Here is a 22,192-nt window from a genome sequence, read left to right as displayed (position 1 = left end):
TTATAACATATTTTGGGGGACATAATTCAATTCGTAACAATTAGGGTACATACTATATGTCATATGTGTTAAAGTTACTTGAAAACAATAAACAGGAAGTCAGAAAACCAATAGTAAAATACCACTGATTGAAAAATCACACAAGGAATTCCAGAAATAACACAGTAATGCACTCAAGAGTATGTCCCTCAACTGAAACATAAACTAAAAAGTGTTAAAGCCCAATCTGCTAAGAAGTTACTTCAAGTAAATAATATACATTATCTCTTCTTCCGGAATTATCCTCTCCTATGCCAGAAATTCAAGCCAGATTCAGAAGAGGACATGGAACAAGTAATATCATTGCTGATGTCAGATGGATCCTGGGTGAAAGCAGAGAATACCAAAAGGATGTTTACCTGTGTCTTATTGACTATGCAAAGGCATTCGACTGTGTGGCTCATAACAAATTATGGATAACATTGTGAAGAACAGAAGTTCCAGAACACTTAATTGTGCTCATGCAGAATGAGCCAAGAGGCAGTTGTTGGAAAAGAACAAGGGAATATTGCATAGTTTAAAATGAGGAAAGATGTGTGTCAGGGTTGCCTCCTTTCACCATACTTACTCAACCTGTATGCTGAGCAAATAATCCAAGAAGCTGGACTGTATGAAGAACTCAGGATCAGGATTGGAGAAAGACTCACCAACAACCTGCGATACGCACACAGATGACACAACTTTGCTTGCTAAAGAGAAGAGCACTTGAAACACTGATGAAGATCAAAGACTACAGCCTTCAGTATGGATTGCACCTCAATATAAAGAAAACAAAAATCCTCGCAACTGGACCAATAAGCAGCATCAGGATAAACTGAGAAAAGACTGAATTTGTCAAGGGTTTCATTTTACTTCCATCCTCAGTCAATGCCCGTGAAAGTAAAAAAAAAAATAGCAGTCAAGAAATCAAACGACATATTATGTTGGGCAAATCCACTACAAAAGACCTCTTTAAAGTGTTAAAAAGCAAAGATGTCACGTTGAGGACTAAAGTCCGCCTGATCCAAGCCATGGTATTTTCAGTCACCTCATATGCATTTTTTTTTTTTCATATGCATGGAAACCGAAAACTGAACTGAACCCAGTGCCGTCGAGTCGATTCCGACTCATAGCGACCCTATAGGACAGAGTAGAACCATCCCATAGAGTTTCCAAGGAACGCCTGGTGGATTCGAACTGCCAACCCTTTGGTTAGCAGCCGTAGCACTTAACCACTATGCCACCAGGGTTTCCATGCATGGAATAAATAAGGAAGACAGAGGAAAAATTGATCCATTTGAATTATGGTGTTTAAGAGGAATATTGAATATACCGTTGATAGCCAAAAAAATGAACAAATCTGTCTTGGAAGAAGTATAGCCAGAATGCTCCTTAAAAGCGAAAATGGTGAGACTTCATCTCATTTACTTTGGTTATGTTATCCTGGAGAAGGACATCATGCTTGGTAAAGTAGAGGGTCAGATAAAAAGAGGAAGACTGTCAATGAGTTGGATTGACACAGTGGCTGCAATAATGGGCTGAAATATAACAACAATTTCGAAGATGACACAGGACCAGGCTACGTTTCATTCTGTTGTACATAGGGTCACTATGAGTTGGAACCAGCTCAACAGCACCTAACAAAAACATGCCCACAGGTTTACACTGAGAAAATGACTTGTGATTTTAAAGAACTTTAACAAAAAATGAAATATTAATGCAAATAGTATTGTGGATATTAAATGCCATAGATCTGCTCTCCCATTAAACTGTTCCCAATTTTTAATATTAATATTTTTTCAAATATTTGCCCTCAAAAACCTCTTTGCAGGCCTCTAGTTAAGACATACATTAATTCTATTGTGTATAAAATGAGTTGTATAAAAAAGATCCAGAATTCTGTTCTCAATGATCCTTATACTTGCTGCTTTCCAATCTCTGTGCCTTCTTTATTCATTCTATTGTCCCAACACAAAGTCAACACTGTTCTGGACCCCACTAATCTAAACAGGACTCTTTCTTCAGGAACTAGTTTAATATCTTTTCCATGACAGACATCACCATAGTTATCCCAGCCTACATTCTCTTACTTTATATCTTCCTGTTCTTGCCAACTGGCTACACCAATGTTTTCCAGACTGTGGGTCACCTCTACCTGGGGGTTTGTGAAATCAGTTAATAGGGTTTCTATTAGCATTTTGAAAACAAATACAATAGAAAATATCAGAGTGCGTTGTATATAGAAAGTAAATTTTGTTTTGTAAACTGTAAGTACTGACTTGTAAAAATTAGGATATATACAAACACATATAAATATAAAAAAATATATATACATACAAACATATATATAAATATACATATAAGTATACAACCCAAACCAAACCCATTGCTGTCGAGTTGATTCTGACTCACAGCAACCCTACAAGACAGAGTAAAACTGCTCCACAGGTTTTCAAGGAATGGCCAGTGAATTCAAATTGCTGACCTTTTCTTAGCAGCTGAGCTCTTAACTACTGCACCACCAGGGCTCACTCTCTCTCTCTCTATTTATATAGAGAGATACAGCTGCTAACCAAAAAGGTCAACAGTTCAAATCTACCTTGGAAACTCTGTGGGGCAGTTCTGCCCTACGACAACAGCATGGAACTTGTAAACAGAGCACTCTTGAATGGTGGGTTGATGGGAAGAAATATAAAAGATGACAGTTGGAGAACTTAAAATGTATTTGGGGAGATAGAATGTTCTCCCTGAGGTGACAGGACAGTGGAAAGACATCCTATATATAACCAAATATTTGATAGTATGTTTCAGCAAGTGGCTTTCAGATTTTTTGGGGGGGTGGCTTTCATTCACAATGACAAATGCAGTTTATTTTGTGACTAAGTATGTATATACATAACCCATTGCTGTCAAGTCAATTCCGACTCCTAGCAACCCTACAGAACAGAGTAGAACTGCCCCCATAGGATTTCCAGGGCCGTAAATCTTTAAGGAAACAACTGCCACATCTTTCTCCCATAGAGCAGCTGGTGGGTTTGAACTGCCGACCTTTTGGTTAGCAGCCAAGTGCTTTAACCACTTTGCCACCAGGACTCCATGTTATTGCGAAACGCCATCAAGTCAATTATAACTCATGGTGACCCCATGTGTGCAGAGTAGAACTGCTCCATAGGATTTTTAAGGCTGTGACCTTTTGCCAGGCCTGTCATCTGAGGTACCTCTGGATGAGTTCAAACGGCCAACTTTTAAGCTAGTGGTCCACTGCTTAACTTTTTATACCACCCATGGACTCCTAAGATACGCAAAAACAAACAAATGAAACTCAAAGACCTTGATATCTCATTGGGGTAACAAAACAAAACACAAGTAAAACAAATCAAAATCAACTACTAACCTGAAAATAAAGGGGATAAGGGGGAGATGGGTTGGTTGTATCTTGTTCTGTCTTGTTTCCTTCTCCTTTGAATTGGGAAAGCAGGCTTCCCAAGAAAGATGTCTTGTAGTCATAAAGGCTAGCCTTTTAAAAAGACATGACAGCAAGAATAAGTATGGAGCACACAGAGAAGAGAGGGGAAGCCATAGAGTCTTTGGTGTTTGTTGGGTAGAGGTGGATACGATCAGATCTCAGTGGGTCTAATGAAACAGTGGACCCAGAGCTGGTTGTAGCCCAAACCTTGATAACCAGCAAGGAAAGTTAGAATTCAACACACTCTCCCTATTTCCCTTTCTTGCATTATTTTTTCCTGATAGTTCTTAATTACTATACTATACATTTTATTTTTATTACTATACTAAGTATTTTATTTTTATGGTTATTTATTTTGTTTATTGTCTGTTTTTCCCACTAGAATGTAAATTCCAAGAGGGTAAATATTTTTCTTTTGAATTCTCAATGCCTAGAGCAGTGTCTGGCATATATGCCTGGCTCGATACATATTTGTGCGATAGAGGAACACATAGAGAAACACGTAAAAAGAATAATCCAATCTAAACCTCAGGAAGAAAAGGAGCCTTCTGAGGCTACATGACTATGTTCTTGGCAGACATAACACCCTCCCTCCATTTGCTAGCATAATGTTTAAACCAGTAGGAAGTTGCTCAATTCCAGGTTTACTTTATGTGACTAGGAGCAGTATCTCCTTTAGTAGTCGCGGTGGTCACAGAATTATCAATTTCTATGTCTTGTATTTCTGGTGTCTTCTCTGGAAGGGACATGGAAAATTCAAAGATTTTATCACCTAGATTTCATCTTCAAGATCCCCTGTTTCTTCCAATTTAATCAATATTTTTCTATGCTGCCATTCAAAAGCATGATTTAGCTAGCAATGCATTAGTCACAGTGTCTTGAATGTTGGACTTAGATAATATAGCAGTGCCCTTCTCTAAATGTCTCTTTTTAATACTGTATTAGTTATATATTGCTGCCTAACAAATTATCCCAGAATTTAGCAGCCTCATAAAATATACATTAATTATATTCCAGTTTCTGTGAATCCGGAATCTAGGCATGGCTTAGCTGGGTCCTCTGGCTTCAGAATCTCTCACAAGGCTGCAACCGAGGTCCCAGGGTGTAGTCATCTCAAATCTTGACTAAGGGAAGATTCACTTCCAAGATTACTTGCATAGTTGTTGGCAGGACTCTTCCTTGCCATGTGAGCTTCCTCATGTGGCAGTCACAACATGGCAGCTGGCTTCATTGGTGTGTCCAAGTAAGAAAGTAGGAGAGAGTAAGGGAGGCAGAGGCTAGTCTTTTTTAAATCAATCTCAAAAATAACACGAAAAACCAGAAAATCAAACCTGTTGCCATCAAGTCAATTCCGACTCATAGCAACCCTACAGGACAGAGTAGAACTGCCCCATAGAGTTTCCAAGGAATGCCTGGTGGATTCAAACTGCCAGCCTTTTGGTTAGCAGCCGTAGCACTTAACCACTATGCAATGAGGGTTTCCAAAGTAACACATACCACCTATATTAGAAGCAAGTCACTGGGTTCAGTCCATACTCAAGGGGAGGGGATTACATAAGGGCATGAATACCAGGAGGCAAAGGGTCTTTGAGAATCATCTTAGAAGCTGTCCACCACAAATACATTAACATACTACTTGCAATCTGTTATGGATTGAATTGTGTCCCCCAAAAAAGATATGTTGAAGTCTTAATCCCTCCACCTGTGAATGTGACCTTCTTTGAGGAAATAGGGTTTTTCTTTGCAAATATTATCAGTTACCGAAGTCATACCAGAGTAGGATGGGTCCTAATACTAATCCCTCCTGCATGTCTCTTTTAAAAGAGACAAACTGACATGGGAGGAGAGTCATACACAGGGGGAAGACAGCATCTGAGGACCCCTCTAAAAACCAAGGAATGCCAAGAAACACACAGGGCTGACACAAGCTGAAAGAGAAAAGGAAGGATCCTCCCCTAGAGCTGACAGAGGGCGTAACCTGCCATCACCCTGAATTCAGAGCTCTAGCCTCCAGAAGTGTGATACAATACATTTCCGTTCTTTAAAGCCACACAGTTTGTGGAATTTTGTTATGGCAATCCTAGGAAACTAAGACACAAATTCTAATTCTCATGGGCTTCAAGGTTAGTTTGTAAGGCAAGAAAAAAGATAACTTATTCTGGTTCTTCCCTTCTAAATTACAGTTTAGTAATGATGGTCTTTGATGATTACATTTCATGAATTTAAAATAAGTTTTGCAAAACAATCTTCTTCACACTGTTTCAGTCGTCTGTATTTAAAACGTCTTTGACTTTTAGAATGAGCACGGTCAGGGCAGCACCTTAGATCTCAGGGTCTCCCTCAAGGATACCTATCTTCTTTAAGAGATTAAGCTCTTGCTATTTCTGCTTCTGGAATCGATTTTGATTGTTCTTGAATAGAATTCTCTTTCAAGATTCCTTTTCCTACTGGTTCAGGGGTAAATATTGGCAACATAGAACTTAGACTCCTCCATAGACTGATGTTTTTCACCACCTCTCCCTCGAATCCCAGTTAATACAAAAGAAGGCAAGCTGGCTAGAGTAAGGACGTGCAGGAATTTGACAGCCCCAGAGAGGGATGACATCAATCCAAGAACCACCCTGGGAAAATATCACAGCAGTCACCACGGCAGCTGGACCAGAGATAGGGTCCATGGCTGGTCACGTCTCTCTCCTTTCTCTGACTCAATGTCCAACTCATTAACATAATGTTCACCTCTGAAGCCTGGCACAGAGATTTCTATGAGGACACATTCATACAGAACACAGAAGCACACACAATAAAAAAATGCAAAAAATTAAATTAAAAAAAAAGATTCCTTTCCTTCTTTTTCCCCCTTACAGCAAGTTCTACAAAGATTATTCTGAGAAACACTGGTATTTTCATAAATGCACTGTTGTCGTGGATTAAATTATGTCCTCCCAAAAATATGTGTCAACTTGGTTAGGCCGCAATTCCTAGTATTCTGTGGTGGTTGTCATGGTTTGAATTATGCTCCCCCAAAACTGTGTTTATCAATTTGGCTGGGCTATGATTCCCGGTATTGTGTGATCTTCTGTATGTTGTAAATCCTGCCTCTATGATGTTAATGAGGGAGGATGAGTGGCAGTTGTGTTAGTGAGGCAGGACTCAACCTACAAGTTTGGATTGTGTCTTGAGGCAATCTCTTGAGATATAAAACAGAGAAGTGAGCAGAGAGACAGGGGGACCTCATACCACCAAGAAAGCAGCACGGGGAGCGGAACACGTCGTTTGGACCTGGGATCCCTGTGCCTGAGAAGCTCCTCTACCAGCGGAAGATTGATGACAAGGAAACTTCCTCCAGAGCACACACAGAGAGAAAGCCTTCCCCTGGAGCTGATGCCCTGAATTTGGACTGCTAGCCTACTTTACTGTGAGGAAATAACTTTCTCTTTGTTAAAGCCATCCACTTATGGTATTGCTGTTATATCAGCACTAGATGACTAAAACAATGGTCCTCCATTTTGCAACTGTAATTTTATGTTAAAGAGGATTAGGGTGGGATAGTAACACCACCCTTACCCAGGTCACATCCCTAATCAACGTAAAGAGAGTTTCCCTGGGGTGCGGCTTGTACCACTTTTTATCTCAAGAGATTAAAGGAAAGGAAAGCTAGCAGAGAGTTGGGGACCTCATACAACCAAGAAGGGAGTACCGGGAGGAGAGCACATCCTTTGGACCTGAGGTCCCTGTGCTGAGAAGTTCCCAGACCCAGGGAAGACTGATGACAAGGACCTTCCTCCAGAGCCAACAGAGAGAGAAAGCCTTCCCCCGGAGCTGACACCCTGAATTTGAACTTGACACCTACTAGACAGTGAGAGAATAGATTTCTCTTTGTAAAAGCCATCCACTTGTGGTATTTCTGTTATAGCAGCACTAGATGACTAAGACAGCTATGTCACTTTTTTTTTTTTTTTTTACAGCCACACGTGGAAGAGGATTGGCATGGCAGTGCTTGTGAGGGCGCCTTGTGTGTGGGAAAGGAGGGCGTGGCCAAGGAACAAACATAGAAGGTGTGCATTATTTGCATAAAAAATATGGTATATAAGATGTGTCTCTAATTTTTGCAGTCAAATAGGTCTAGAAAACACTGTATACTTTGTGAGTCACAATACACACTAGGATATTAAAGGCCCTAAGAATTCCAGCTTACTCACAACTCAGAATTCCCCAAATCTATACAACCTATAAATCCCTTTACATGTAATACCCATTAACATCCCGTGGAACTCTGGATTTGCTAAATACTTTTTTAAAAAACAGTGCCTTAGAGCAAGCAATACCTACTTCTAGCATCAAGTGAGTTTATGCAGTGGGGAAAATGCAAGTGAAAGACAGATATTGGGTCCCTCTTATAAACAGCCAGTCCCTTAGAAACCATCTTGGGAAATATCTTTAAAACTCTGTTAACTTCAATTGTTATAATGATATAAATGTGTTAAGTACTAATTCTAAATGATGTAAAACAGCTGCACATTCATGATACTGCTCGCATCTTCAGAAACTTCAATTGTGCTGTCATTGTTATGTTGAAGAACACACATTAGCCTCAACAATTTAGCAAGGAATACTTTTTTAAAAATGGAAAGATATCTTTACCAATATTACAACTAAAAGACATCTTTATCAATATCACAACCAGAATCAACTTCCAATTTTTGTTCATGAACTTTGATATAATAAATACTATAGAATCTAGAAATATTTGTCTTCTCTGTGAATATGATACACTTCTTGCCTGAATGATGAATTTCACCTTTAGTCCACTAACAAAGATTGCTATGCCTGTTTCTGGAGCCCCTTGGTAGTGCAAGTAATGTTCTCATCTGCTAAGCGAAAGGTTGGAGAATCAAGTCCAACCAGAAGTGGCTTGAAAGAAAGGCTGGGAGATCTACTTTTCAAAAATCAGCTATTGAAAATCCTGTGGAGCACAGCTCCACTCTGACACACATGGAATTACCATGAGTTAGAATCCACTAGACAGCAACTGCTTACTGGTTATGCCTGTTTCTGGAGTTAATTTTGATTGATCTTGAATAGAATCCTCTCTCCAAATTTCCCTTCCTCCTGCAGAATATTCATTCTGAGTCCTTGAATGCATCTGTGATGGATTAATGATGGCCACAAATTTGCTACTTCTCTCTTCAAGAGATAGAGTCTATTTTCCATGCCCTTGAATCTGATCTGGTCTTGTACTTGCTTTAACCAATTAAAGTGCAGCAAAAAGAATGCTGTTCCCATTCAAGCCCTAGCTTTTGCGTCTGCTCTCTTAAAAGCCAACTACCATGCTGTAAAGAAACTTGAGCTAGACCGTGGAATGATGAGAGGCTATGTGGAAAACGGTGCTGGATACCTAGAGGATAAGAGGTCATCTTGGAAATTCCAATTTCAGTTCAGTGATTCTCAATCTGGGGCAATTTTGTCCCCAAGGGATATTTGGCAGTGTCTGAAGACATTTTTTGTTGTCACTACTGGCATCTAGTGGGTATAGGTTAAAGATGCTGCTTAAGCATCCTACAATGCACGGAACAGCCTTCCACTACAAAGAATTATCCAACCCTGAATTAACAATGCCAAGGTTGAGAAGTCCTGTCCTAGCTGAATGAAGCTGCATGAATCACCATAGCTTCAGAACATGAAGCAGATTGCCCAGATGCGCCCAGGCAACCTACAGAGTGGTAAGAAATAGTGAATAGTTGCTGCCTTAAGCCACTAAGTTTGGGGATAGTGTCAGTGTTGTGCTGTTGTTAAACCAGCTACAGAGGGTGTGGGGAAAGCTCTGATTCATAGCATTTGTGCAGGCCCCTGGTATAAATGCCTCTGTCATGGGCAATTCAGGCTACCAACACAATGTCACTGAAATCAAAGTCAGAAAGAGGTGCACACCATAGGCTCTCATAAACCAGTAGGAGTTGGTTACTCTGCAGTAAGTAACTGAAGCAGCACCCAGTGTACAGTGTCTTTCTGGGTATGAAATTCCGGGTATGGGCATTTCCTGGGTTCTGTTGACTATCTAGTGAGACTTTCTACTTGCATATTGTGGCAACATATTTGTTGGAAACTTTTCCTTTAAATGCTGAGATGCTGATTCTGCAGGTTTCTCTGGCTTGGGCCATTTCTTGCACCATTAAAATTATCAAATTTGGTCTAGTCAAGAGGTTCCCACAGAGGACCACAGCACGGATGCCGTTCCTAAATAATCCCACCAAAACCCAGTGCCACCAAGTCAATTCTGACTCACTGTGATCCTATAAGACAAAGTAGAACTGCCCCATAAGGTTTCCAAAGCTGTAATCTTTAAGGAAGCAGACTACTACATCTTCCTTCCTTGGATCAGCTGGTAGGTTCGAACCATAGTGACCTTTTGTTTAGTAGCCAAGCGCTTTAACCACTGGACCACCAGATCTACTAAGTAATCCCGCAGCAATCTCAAATTTGTAATATTGAGGCGAATGATCTGATTTGAGATGAAACATTGCCCCCGCTAAAATATGGGTTTTCTTTGTGAAATGAAACATCTGAACAATAGCTGAAGAAGCTGGTCTACAGTAGAAGCAGGGGCGGTGAGAGTTCCAGCTGTGTCACATTGGAGATTTTGTTGAGAAAAAAATTTTGTTGATGTTTTTCTTGAGGATAGAGAGAATTCTAGCACATGTACCCAAAACTTTCTTTGTTATTTCCTAGAGCACCCATGTCTCAGATTTCATGGTGGACACTGGATCTAGAGTCTATGAAGAATTATTGTAGTCATGTGGTTAGGAACCCACTTGTGGAGCCACGTTTCTTGGGTTTCAGTCTTGGCATACTAGCTGTGTGACTTTGGGCAAGATATTTGTGAAATAAGGATAATAACAGTATCTATTTCAGAGTTAAGATAGATAATATTTCTGTAACACCTAGCACATTGTAAGCTGTCATTAAATAGTAGTCATTATTATAACCAGGAGCATTTCAAGTTTATATTCACTGCCTGTTGTTACTTAAATTTCTTTTTTTTTTTTTTTTAACTGTAAACAGGTATTTTTCCAAAAGTGATGCTTGGAGTAGCAGTTCTAGGTCAAGCATAAACTGTTTCCTGCATAAAACTTTGGTCACATCCAAGTAAAAACCACATCCTACTTCCTGGGCATGCAAATACAGATACCTCAAAGGGACACTCTAAACCAGTCTAAACCACGGAAGGCAAAGAGGACTTGAAGCACTTACTGATGAAGATCAAAGACTACAGCCTTCTATATGGATTACACCTCAACATAAAGAAAACAAAAATCCTCACAACTGGACCGTAAGCAACACCATGATAAATGGAGAAAATATTGATATTGTCAAGGATTTCATTTTACTCAGATCCACAATCAACACCCATGAAATCAAATGACATACTGCTTTGGCAAAACTGCTACAAAAGACCTCTTTACAATGTTACAAAGCAAAAATGTCACATTAAGGACTTACGTGTGCCTGACCCAAGCCATGGTATTTTTTTTTTCTTTTTATTGTACTTTAGATGAAACTTTACACAACAAACTAGATTCTTATCAGTTAGTACACATTGTTCTATGACATTAGTTAACAACCTCACAACATGTCAACATTCTCCCTTCTCAACCCTGGGTTCCCTATTACCAGCTTTCCTGTTCTTCCCTCCTGCCTTCCAGTCCCTGCCCCAGGGTTGGTGCACCCCTTTAGTTTTGTTTGTTCCATGGGCCTGTTCAATCTTTGGCTGAAGGGCAAACCTCAGGAGTGACCTCATTACTGAGCTGAAAGGGTGTCCAAGGTCCATACTCTCAGGATTTCCTTAGTTTCTGTCAAGCCAGCAAGTCTGGTCTTTCTTTTTGAGTTAGAATTTTGTTCTACATTTTTATCCATCTCCGTCTTATACCCTGTATTGTGATCCCTATCAGAGCATTCAGTGGTGCTAACCGGGCACCATCTAGTTTTACTGGACTCAGTCTGGTGGAGGCCTTGGTAGATGTAGTCCATTAGTCCTTTGAACTAATCTTTCCCTTATATCTTTAGTTTTCTCCGTTCTTCCTTGCTCCAGAAGGGGTGAGACCAGTGGAGTATCCTAAATGGCTGCTCACAGGCCAAGCCATAGTATTTTCAATTGCCTCATATGCATACAAAAGCTGAAGAGTCAATAAGGAAGACCAAAGAAGAATTGATGTCTTTGAATTATGGTGTTGCTGAAGAATATTGAATATACTGTCGACTGCCAGAAGAATTGTAGCATCACTATGCGTTGGAATTGACTCAATGGCAGTGGGTTTTGGTCTGGCCAGAGGAATGAGCAAATCTGTCTTGGAAGAAGTGTAGCCAGAATGCTCCTTAGAAGCGAGGACGGTGAGACTTCATCTCATGTACTTTTGGGTATATTACCAGGAGGGAGCACTCCCTGTTGAAGGACATCATGCTTGTTTAGAGCAGAGGATCAGCAAAAGATAGGAAGACCCTCAATGAGGTGGCTTGACACAGTGGCTGCTACAATGGGCTCAAACATAGCAACTGTGAGGATGGTGCAGGACTGAGCAATGTTTCATTCTGTTGTGCATAGGCTTGTTATGAGTTGGAACCAACTCGACAACATGTAACAACAAACCAGGGATAGCCGCAGGATGCTAACATTACAACAGAGCACACTCTGGTGTACACAGCTGGGAGCCAAAATGGGAGGAGATGCTTTGCCCAAGAGTTTGAAGTTGATTTGTACAGATATAAGAAGTTATTGTTAAGTTATTACATATGATAAAAATATAATTTTTGGAAGAATGATCTGACAATGGAATTCAGGATGAATTTGGTAGAAAGATTGGTGACAGGGAAACCAACTAAAAACCTACTGTACCATTCCTGGGACAGATAGTGGGAGTTTGGGATTAGGGAAGTGACGGGGGAGCTAAGAAAAGGATGAATATGGCAAACATTTTGAAGGAAGAAATGTTAGGACTTAAGACAAAAATCTTTGATCTTAAGAAAAGGTGATCCCATTAACATCTTATCAGTTTTGACAGGTTCCATAAATTTTAACACTCAAGAATAATTTGTTAACATTTTCCAGTCTAGTAAAGCCCAAAATGGTAAAAAAAAAAAAAAAAAAAAAAGTGTATATATATATATATTTGCTGTGCTGGTTTTAAAGAACAAAATTAGCCTGTTATTAATTAATTAGCTACCTGAAAGTTAGAGGTGAAATCAGGCCTTTTGTCATTAAGAGGCTTTGCCCTCTGAGCGAGATGTCTTTTGTACTGACTCTAGATTAAGTCGTTGTACAATCCATACTGAAAGCTGTGGTCTCTGATCTTCATCAGTAAGTGATTCAAGTCCTATCCACTTTCAGCACGCAAGGTTGTGTCCTTTGCTTAACGCAAGTTGTTAAGGAGTCTTCCTCCAATCCTGATTCCCCATTCTTCTTCATATAGTCCAGCTTCTTGGATTATTTGCTCAGCATACAGACTGAATAGGTATGGGGAAAGGATACAACCCTGACGCACACCTCTCCTGACTTTAAACCAATCACTATCCCCTTGTTCTGTCTGAACAAATGCCTCTTAATCTATGTAAAGTTTCCTCAAAAGCACAATTAAGTGTTCTGGAATTCCCATTCTTCACAATGTTGTCAATAATTTGTTATGATCCACACAGTCAAATGCCTTTGCGTAGTCAATAAAACACAGGTAAACATCCTTCTGGTATTCTCTGCCTTCAGCCAGGATCCATCTGACATCAGCAATGATATCCCTGGTTCCACGTCCTCTTCTGAAACGAGCCTGAATTTCTGGAAGTTCCCTATTGACATTTTTGAATGATCTTCAGCAAAATTTTGCTTGCATGTGATATTAATGGTATTGTGCTATAATTTCCGCATTTGGTTGGTCACCTTTCTTGGGAATAGGCGTAAATCTCTTCCAGTCAGTTGGCCAGGAAGCTGTCTTCCATATTTCTTGGCATAGACAAGTGAGCACCTCTAGCACTGCATCTGTTTGTTGAAACATCTCAATTGATATTCCGTCAATTCCTGGAGCTTTACTTTTCACCAATGCCTTCAGTGCAGCTTGGACTTCTTTCTTTAGTACCATTGGTTCCTGATCATATGCTACCTCTTGAAATGGTTGAACATCGATTAATGCTTTTTGGTATAATGACTCTGTGTATTCCTTCCATCTTCTTTTGATGCTTCTTGCGTCCTTTAATATTTTCCCCATAGAATCCTTCACTATTGTAACTTGAGGCTTGAATTTTTTCCTCAGTTCTCTCTACTTGAGAAATGCCAAGCATGTTCTTCCCTTTTGGTTTTCTATCTCCAGCTCTTTGCACATGTCGTTATAATACTTTACTTTGTCTTCTCGAGCCGCCCTTTGGAAATCTTCTGTTCAGTTCTTTTACTTTATCAATTCTTCCTTTTGCGTTAGCTGCTAGACGTTTGTGAGCAAGTTTCAGAGTCTCCTCTCACATTCATCTTGGTCTTTTCTTTCTTTCCTGACTTTTCAATGACCTCTTGTTTTCTTCATGTGTGGTGTCCTTGATGTCATTCCACAACTAGTCTGGTCTTTGGTCACCAGTGCTCAATGTGTCAAATCTATTCTTGAGATGGTCTCTAAATTCAGGTGGGATACATTCAGGGTTATATTTTGTCTCTTGTGGGGTTGCTTTGATTTTCTTCAGTTTCAGCTTGAACTTGCATATGAGCAATTGATGGTCTGTTCCACAGTCAGCCCTGGCCTTGTTCTGACTGATGATATTGAGATTTCCATTGTCTCTTTCCATAGATGTAGTCAATCTGATTCCTGTATGTTCCATCTGGAGAGGTCCATGTGTATAGTCACCGTTTATGTTAGTGAAAGAAGGTATTTGTAATGAAGAAGTCATTGGCCTTGCAAAATTCTATCATTCGATCTCCAGGGCCATATTTTCCAAGTACTGATCCTTCTTTGTTTCCAACTTTCGCATTCCAATCACCAGTAATTATCAATGCATCCTGCATGCACATTCTATCAATTTCAGACTGCAGCCGCTGATAAAAATCTTCTTTTTCTTCATCTTTGGCCTTAGTGGTTGGTGCGTAAATTTGAATAATAGTCGTATTAACTGGTCTTCCTTGTAGGCGTATGGATGTTATCCTACCACTGACAGCGCTGTACATCAGGATAGATCTTGAAATGTTCTTTTTGATGATGAATGCAACGCCATTCCTCTTCAAGTTGTCATTCCCAGCATAGTAGGCTACATGATTTTCTGATTCAGAATGGCCAATACCAGTCCATTTCAGCTCACTAATGCCTAGGATATCGATGTTTATGCATTCCATTTCATTTTTGACGATTTCCATTTTTCCTAGATTCATACTTCGTACATTCCAAGTTCCGATTATTAATGGATGTTTGCAACTGTTTCTTCTCATTTATGTTGTGCCACATCAGCAATTGAAGTTCCCAAAAGCTTTACATCATCCATGTCATCAAGGTCGACTCTACTTTGAGGAAGCAGCTCTTCCCCAGTCATGTTTTGAATGCCTTCCAACCTGGGGGGCTCATCTTCCAGCACTATATCAGACAATGTTCTGCTGCTATTCATAAGGTTTTCACTGGCTAATGCTTTTCAGAAGTAGACTGCCGGGTCCTTCTTCCTAGTCTGTCGTAGTCTGGAAGCTCAGCTGAAACCTGTCCTCCATGGGTGACCCTGCTGGTATCTGAATACCAGTGGCATAACTTCCAGCATCACAACAACACACAAACCCCCACAGTATGACAAACTGACACCTCAACTGGATTGCACCTTAACATAAAGAAAACAAAAATCCTCACAACTGGACCAATAAGCAACATCACGATAAACAAAGATAAGAGTGAAGTTGTCAAGGATTTTGTTTTACTTGGACCCACAATCAACAGCCATGGAAGTAGCGTCAAGAAATAGAATGCCACATTGCATTGGGTAAATCTGCTGCAGAAGACAGACCTCTTTAAAGTATTAAAAAGGGAATATGTCATCTTGAAGACTAAGGTGCGCCCGACCCAAGCCGTGGTATTTTCAATCACATCATATGTATGTGAAAGCTGGACAATGAATAAGGAAGACCAAAGAATTGACACCTTTGAATTGTGGTGTTGGCGAAGAATATTGACTATACCATTGACTGCCAAAAGAACGAAAAAATCTGTCTTGGAAGAAGTGCAACCAGAGTACTCCTTAGAAGCAAGGATGGCGAAACTGTGTCTTACATACTTTGGACATGGCAGGAGGGATCAGTCCCTGGAGAAGGACATCATGCGTAGCAAAATACAGGGTCAACGCAAAAGAGGAAGACCCTCAACGAGGGAGATTGACACAGTGGCTGCAACAATGGGCTCAAGCATAGCAATGATAGTAAGGATGGTGCAGGACTGGGCAGTATTTCCTTCTGTTGTGCGTAGGGTCGCTATGAGTTGGAAATGACGCAGTGGCACCCAGCAACAACTGCAACAACTGGATTAAGTCAGCAATCCTGAGTTCTGTGGTTTCTCTAGATTTTTTTAGGCTTTAGTCTAAGAAGAAAGAAGTGCCAGTCATTTCCTACAAAACACTCTAGATGACTCCGTTTTCCTACCTAGTATATAGGGTCACTATGAGTTGGAATCGACTGGATGGCACTGGGTTTGGTTTGGTTTTGGTTATCTAGAGAGGTAGGAAAACAAAACAACACAACAACAAAAACCTGTTGCCGTCGAGTGGCTTCCGACTCACAGCAACCCTATAGGACCAGGTATAATTGCCCCATAATGTTTCCAAGGAACACCTGGTGGATTCAAACTGCCAGCGTTTTTGGTTAACAGTCATAGCTCTTAACTACTACACCTAGATTTAATTCAATGTGTATATATCTAGTACCGATTATGTTCAAGGTCCTGTGACAGATGGATAAGAAGCATCTGTCATTTTCCTTGCTTTATAAGCAATGAAAGTGAAGTGATCACACATCAACAGGTTAAAAAAAGGGGTGGGGTTGTATTTAGTCCACCTAAGTATCCTTGTGGGAGCCCAGGTAGCCCAGCGGTTCAAGCGCTTAGCTGCTAACCAAAAGGTTAGTGGTTCGAACCCACCAGCCACTCTAGGAGAAAGGTGTGGCAGTCTGCTTCTGTAAAGATTCACAGTCTTGGAAACCCTATGATGCAGTTCTACTGTGTCCTAGGCTAGGTTCCTCATGAAAAGAATGTCTTCCACTTTCTTGCGTGTAGGTTTGATTCAGTCTTTTCCCTTTGTCTTACCATGGAAAAGAAAACTGGCATTGTTCAAATATACAGATACTCCTTTCTATTTTATATTGGCAACTTCCTTTAGTTTACCTTCAAAAATATTTGTTGAGCATATAATGAAGCTCAGTGCCAGATCCAAGTGCAAAATGATGAAGAAAGAATCCCAGCCCACTCTCAAAGAGCTCACAGGCTGGTTTGTGAGCTCTGCAGATTTGTCTTTATTTATTTTCCTGCCTCTCTTCAAAAGGACTTACAAAGGGGAACAAAGAGATCTACAACACAGGAAAATAGAGTACATTAGAAGCAAATGAGAAAGATAAGGCAAAGGAAAAGCAATGATGGAGTCATACAATAAAAGCCAGCTAATACACAAAATAAATACAATGAAGACCTATGTGTATTTGCTAAGGATCTACCTAGAATTTGGTTCTAAGCTTTTTAGCAATCTCTGTAAAGAGAGAAACATGACCAGTTAAATAATCCACAGGTTCCACCAGATAAGAGCAGACAAATTGCATAGGAAAAACATAACTATTCCTGATATAAGCTGCTCCCCCCCTAAAATAAGTAAATAAAAAACTCCTTCAATTATCCTGCAAAGGCACTGTTATGTAATATAATGAAGAATATACTCAATAATATCCTTACTGCAAAAGTAGCAGGGCTATTTCTTACAGCATCTCACAGTATATGTTGATGGCTTATCAGCAAAGTCCAGTTCAGTAAAAGCAATTTTACAGGGGTTCACCTAAGCAGATAATTTCATTATAATGTGATAATTATAGTAATAGAAATACATACAAAGTGCAGTGGGAGAACGGAGGGAACGCAGTTGGAGTTTCATTATTCAAGATTGGAAAAAAAAAAATCACCAAGGTAAGGTCCTGGGAACTTCTATTCAATTTCCAAAAGAAATACGAATGTTTTGTTTCAAATACCTAACTTCCTTACACCCAACCCAGTGCCTTAGAACCCAAATTTTTATTTTAGGTGGAATATTGTATTCAAAAGGCTTTCTCATCATAGCAAACATTACATTAAAAAAATAATCAAAATACACCTTTAATTGAAAGATTCACATTTTCTTTGCACTTTACATATCTTGATCCACCTTTAATACAACAAATAATAAGATACGAAAATATATTCTACCCACCTGATGGGTGGATGCCCAAAGTATTTTGATAACATGGTTTGGAGTTATACAGAGTTTAAGGTAGTCCCCTGACAACTCAAGACCACAGAACAATAGGTGTCCTTTTGTGACTAGAGCTGTTTCCATGTAGGAGTGCATTTTAAAAAGTGATATGGCCAAGAGTTAAATTTCTACCTAGTAATAGAAAAATAAAGAGTAAACAAAGAAAAGGAAACTCTAAACATAAAATAACTCACATATCAGGTGTCAAAGAAAACACCTTAGATTTTTAGTCCATTCAGTAAATAGGGATAACAAGATTTGTCATGAAGTGGGGAAAAAAAAAAAGAAGAATTTAGTACGTTCCTGTGGTTAGTTTATGGAGTCCATGGGTAGCGAAAATGGTTAAGAGCTTGGCTATTAACCAAAAGATTGGTGGTTCAAGTCCACCCAGAGGCACCTTACAAGTAAAGTCGTAGAGGTCTATTTTCGGAAAATCACAGCCATAGAAAACCCAATGGAACACAGTTCTATTCTGACACACATGGGGTCGCCATGAGTTAGAATTGACTTGACAGTAATTGGTTTACTAGTTATGGTTAGTTTTATAAAGATAATGTTTTTCTTCAGTATTCAGCCAGGAGTGAAAGCAGAAGTAGCATTTTCTAGCCTCTTTACACAGAAGCTTCTTCCTACCGGTTTCTTTATACCATGACTAACTTCCTCAACAGACACAGAGAGGCTTCTCGAACCGTGCATGTATGTGATAGAAAAGGCTTCCACAGTTATGTGGTTGGCACTAACTCCAGACAACTGAGGATGTTAAATCTCCACAAATTAAAATACCCGAAGTGAGAATGATGGGCACAGATGAGAAATCTGACAGGATGTTACTTGCCAACCACCAGACAGAGAGGATTCAGAAAGGTCTTCGCTGACTTCTTCTCTGTCTCTGGGCACTTGTGGTTGTTCGCTGAGAGGACAAAACTGTATTAAAAATCTTTACCCAGCAGCGCTTTAGATATTCAGTTGACAGAATTTTTGTGTATGACAGAAACAAACAAACAAAAAAGAGTATTTAAAATCCACCTGCCACTCTGTGAAGACAGTGGATCTTTTAGCTAAAAGATCTTTTGTTTGCTGAGGACAAATGAAGTCATCCTCAGAGTTAGAAGACTATTAAGTGATAGGTGAGGAGGAGTTGGAGTGAGATACATTTCTATGCATAGGAAAGTGGAAAGGTAGCTGGGGAAGGAAACGGGAATGGAAGGGAGCTAGAGGTTGCATGAGAAGAGGGAGGGGAAATACAGGGAACAAGAGTCCCTTCAACTGGGAAGTGAAGGAGAGAGACTTGGGAAGGAGACTTGGGAAATGTCTTACCCTGTAACTGCCTCCCCCTGCACTCCCCGCATACTCACAGACGTACATATAAAATTGTAAGCAAAGGATCAGTGTCTCAACTGACTTATGGGGTGGATTTTCCTTTGGAGAATCAATTAAAAAAAAAAATTTGCTGTCGAGTCAACTCCGACTCACAGTGACCCTATGTGTGTCAGGGTAGAGCCGTGCTCCATAGGGTTTTCAATGACTGATTTTTCAGAGGTAGATCACCAGGCCTTTCTTCCATGGCACCTCTGGGCAGACTTAACCTCCAATCTTGAGGTTAGCAGCTGAGCTCATTAACCATTGGCACCACCCAGGGACTCCAGGGAATCACTAGTAGTGGTCAGTCCTAATTGAAAGCAGGAGTGGAGCAAGAACAGAAGCTGCCATTAAAGAGGATAGGCACATTGGTCTGCCATGTTTTCTTTTCTACTTCTGTGACTTAACCAGAAACATAATTGAAATGCTGCAGACATCTTTGACTCCTTACTCCTGCTCACTTTATCCACGAGTTTCCAGGTCCTATGGATTCTGCCTCCACACTCTCACAGTAGATCCTCTTTGCTTCTCTTCCCACTGCCATTTCCCCTGTGTGACTTTTCCTGACCTCTCGTGGAAAGAAATTGCTCCCCTCATCAACACCCATCACTCCCTTCTGTACTTCACTTACCCCATTGGGCCCGTCCTAACGTATATTCGGGTTATTTATGAAAACACTGTGTCCTTGAGTGTAGCTGCAGCTATGTGAGGGCTGCTATCTTCTCAACATTGTAAATTGATAAGACTTTGTATGCAGATGATGTTTAGGAAATCTTTGTGAAAGTGAAGGAGAAAAATTAGGGAAAAGGAAGGATAATGAAACTGGGCAGAAAAGGAGTGGAAGGGGAAGAAAGGACGGAAAGGAAGGGAGTTGAAGAAAAAGCATCATTTTATGTGAAGTATATAATAAAAAACAAGTCTAATTTTACTTCCTTTCAAATTAAGCTTTCCCATTGTCTTTTTTTTCCCCCCACCATAACCAGGTCCTTCTTTTATTTGGGATGAATGTCCCTGAGTGGCTTAAGTCTTTTTTTTTTTTTCCCCCATAACCAGGTCCTTGTTTTATTTGGGATAAATGTCCCTGAGTGGCTGAAAGGGCTAAGAACTAGACTACAAAACAAAACGTTGCCAGTTTGAACCCATCCGGAGGCATTTTACTTCTGAAAGGTCACAGTCTTACAAACCCTGTGGACCACAGTTCTACTCTGAACACATGGGGTTGCTGTGTGTTGGAATTGACTCGATGGTAACTGTGTTTTTTTTTTTTTTTTTTCCTGGTCTTAATGGTACCTTCAAAGAGCTTAGATCACACAGCACTCACACATATTCGAATACCAGTGTTTAGCCCCATGGTTTTCTCTTACTCAAATACCTCTTCTATTTTGTTTTCCTTTACAATCAGTATTATTTATTCCTAAAATAATATTTAAAAAGTGAACTAAATAGTTTGGAGACTGTTCAAAACAATTTCATTTTACCCTATGCTTCAATTCTCCTTCCTGAGTACCTGAGGCATTTCATGAAGAGTACCGGGTTATATATTTCTATAATGATTATTTTCTCATTTCTGTGACTCCAAATAATCTGACAAGAACTTCCACAGCTGCACTGGCTATAGAATCCGACTGCAATCCCCCGCCAGGTGCGTGGACAATGGCCGTCTATTAATATCCCACACCAGTTGTTTTTCCAACACGTGCAACTTCGGGGTGCTGAGGCAGAGGACTCTTTCATCTGCAGCCTTCCTTTTTTGGTAAGGAATGAACATTGCTATCAACTTTGAAATAGCTCCTAAGGAGTTAAAAGGAATAAATGATGTTTTATGCAAAATATATATATTTTTTAATCCAAAGCACCAATGCCAGACCCTTTCTGGCCGAATGCCCAAGGTGGACACAAAGCATAGGACTTCAGTTGGCAAAGGTAATTGGTGCAATTATGTACGTGGTTTCACTGGAGTCTGTGATGAAAATCAGTCTGCCATGAAAGTGCCTTGTAATTGGGTATAATTGTCATGAGGAACAGGTGAAACATGGAACAGACGAACATCTTGGCAGGTAAGACTTAAAGGGGCCTGAGGGGACATATGTAAAAGGAATCAAAGACAATAAAGCTGGGTGATGTTTCAGTTTTGAGAAGTACCAACAGAATTGTCCAAGGAACCCCCAATATAGTGTGATGGGGCTCTAGTTCACAAACAGGCCCTACCTTTTTTTCACTGATTTTTGGAATACTGCCTTATTCGTAAATACTTGACAAACTGAATGATCAACTAAGATCAGAAAGGTGGTAGAAACCGAAGTATTCTATGTCACTTTTATTTTCTTCAAAGTCATATAATCTTATATTGGGAGCAGAATTTGCAGTCTAACCTCCTGTCCAGCACTAAAATTCCTTCCACAGCAACCCTAGCAGGTGATCACTTAGTTTCATCTTAGCTTAACTCTAGACTTAGCTTGATCATTTAGCCTGGGCTTGAACTCTTCCCGTGACAGTGAGCTAAGCCCTCTGCAAGGCAACTTACTATTAGGTATTTTGGTTCCCAGAAAGTTCCTTTTTACGTTGTGATGGATCTTGTGTCACTGTGATTTCTCTCCGTTGATCGTAGTTTTGCTATCTGGACGATGTTACATTATACTTTACGTAGTTGCCCTCAGGAAGACAGGGTAACTATATAAGATATCCTGGGTCCAAAGAATAGAGAATTAAGAGAGGTGAGATAAGGCATATAATTTTGTATTCAACAATGTTTTCTGGACCAAAATAAATAGCATAATTCATTATAGAATCAAAAAGTTAGCATATATAGTTAAGATTTAAATGGTTAAGCACTGAACTACCTGAAAGATTGGAGGTTCAAACCCCTCAGAGGCACCACAG

This window comes from Loxodonta africana, chromosome 1 (assembly GCF_030014295.1).
Source record: "Loxodonta africana isolate mLoxAfr1 chromosome 1, mLoxAfr1.hap2, whole genome shotgun sequence".
Classification (NCBI taxonomy): Eukaryota; Metazoa; Chordata; class Mammalia; order Proboscidea; family Elephantidae; genus Loxodonta; species Loxodonta africana.
The sequence above is the reverse complement of the archived record's forward strand: the minus strand, read 5'-3'. Positions refer to the sequence as shown.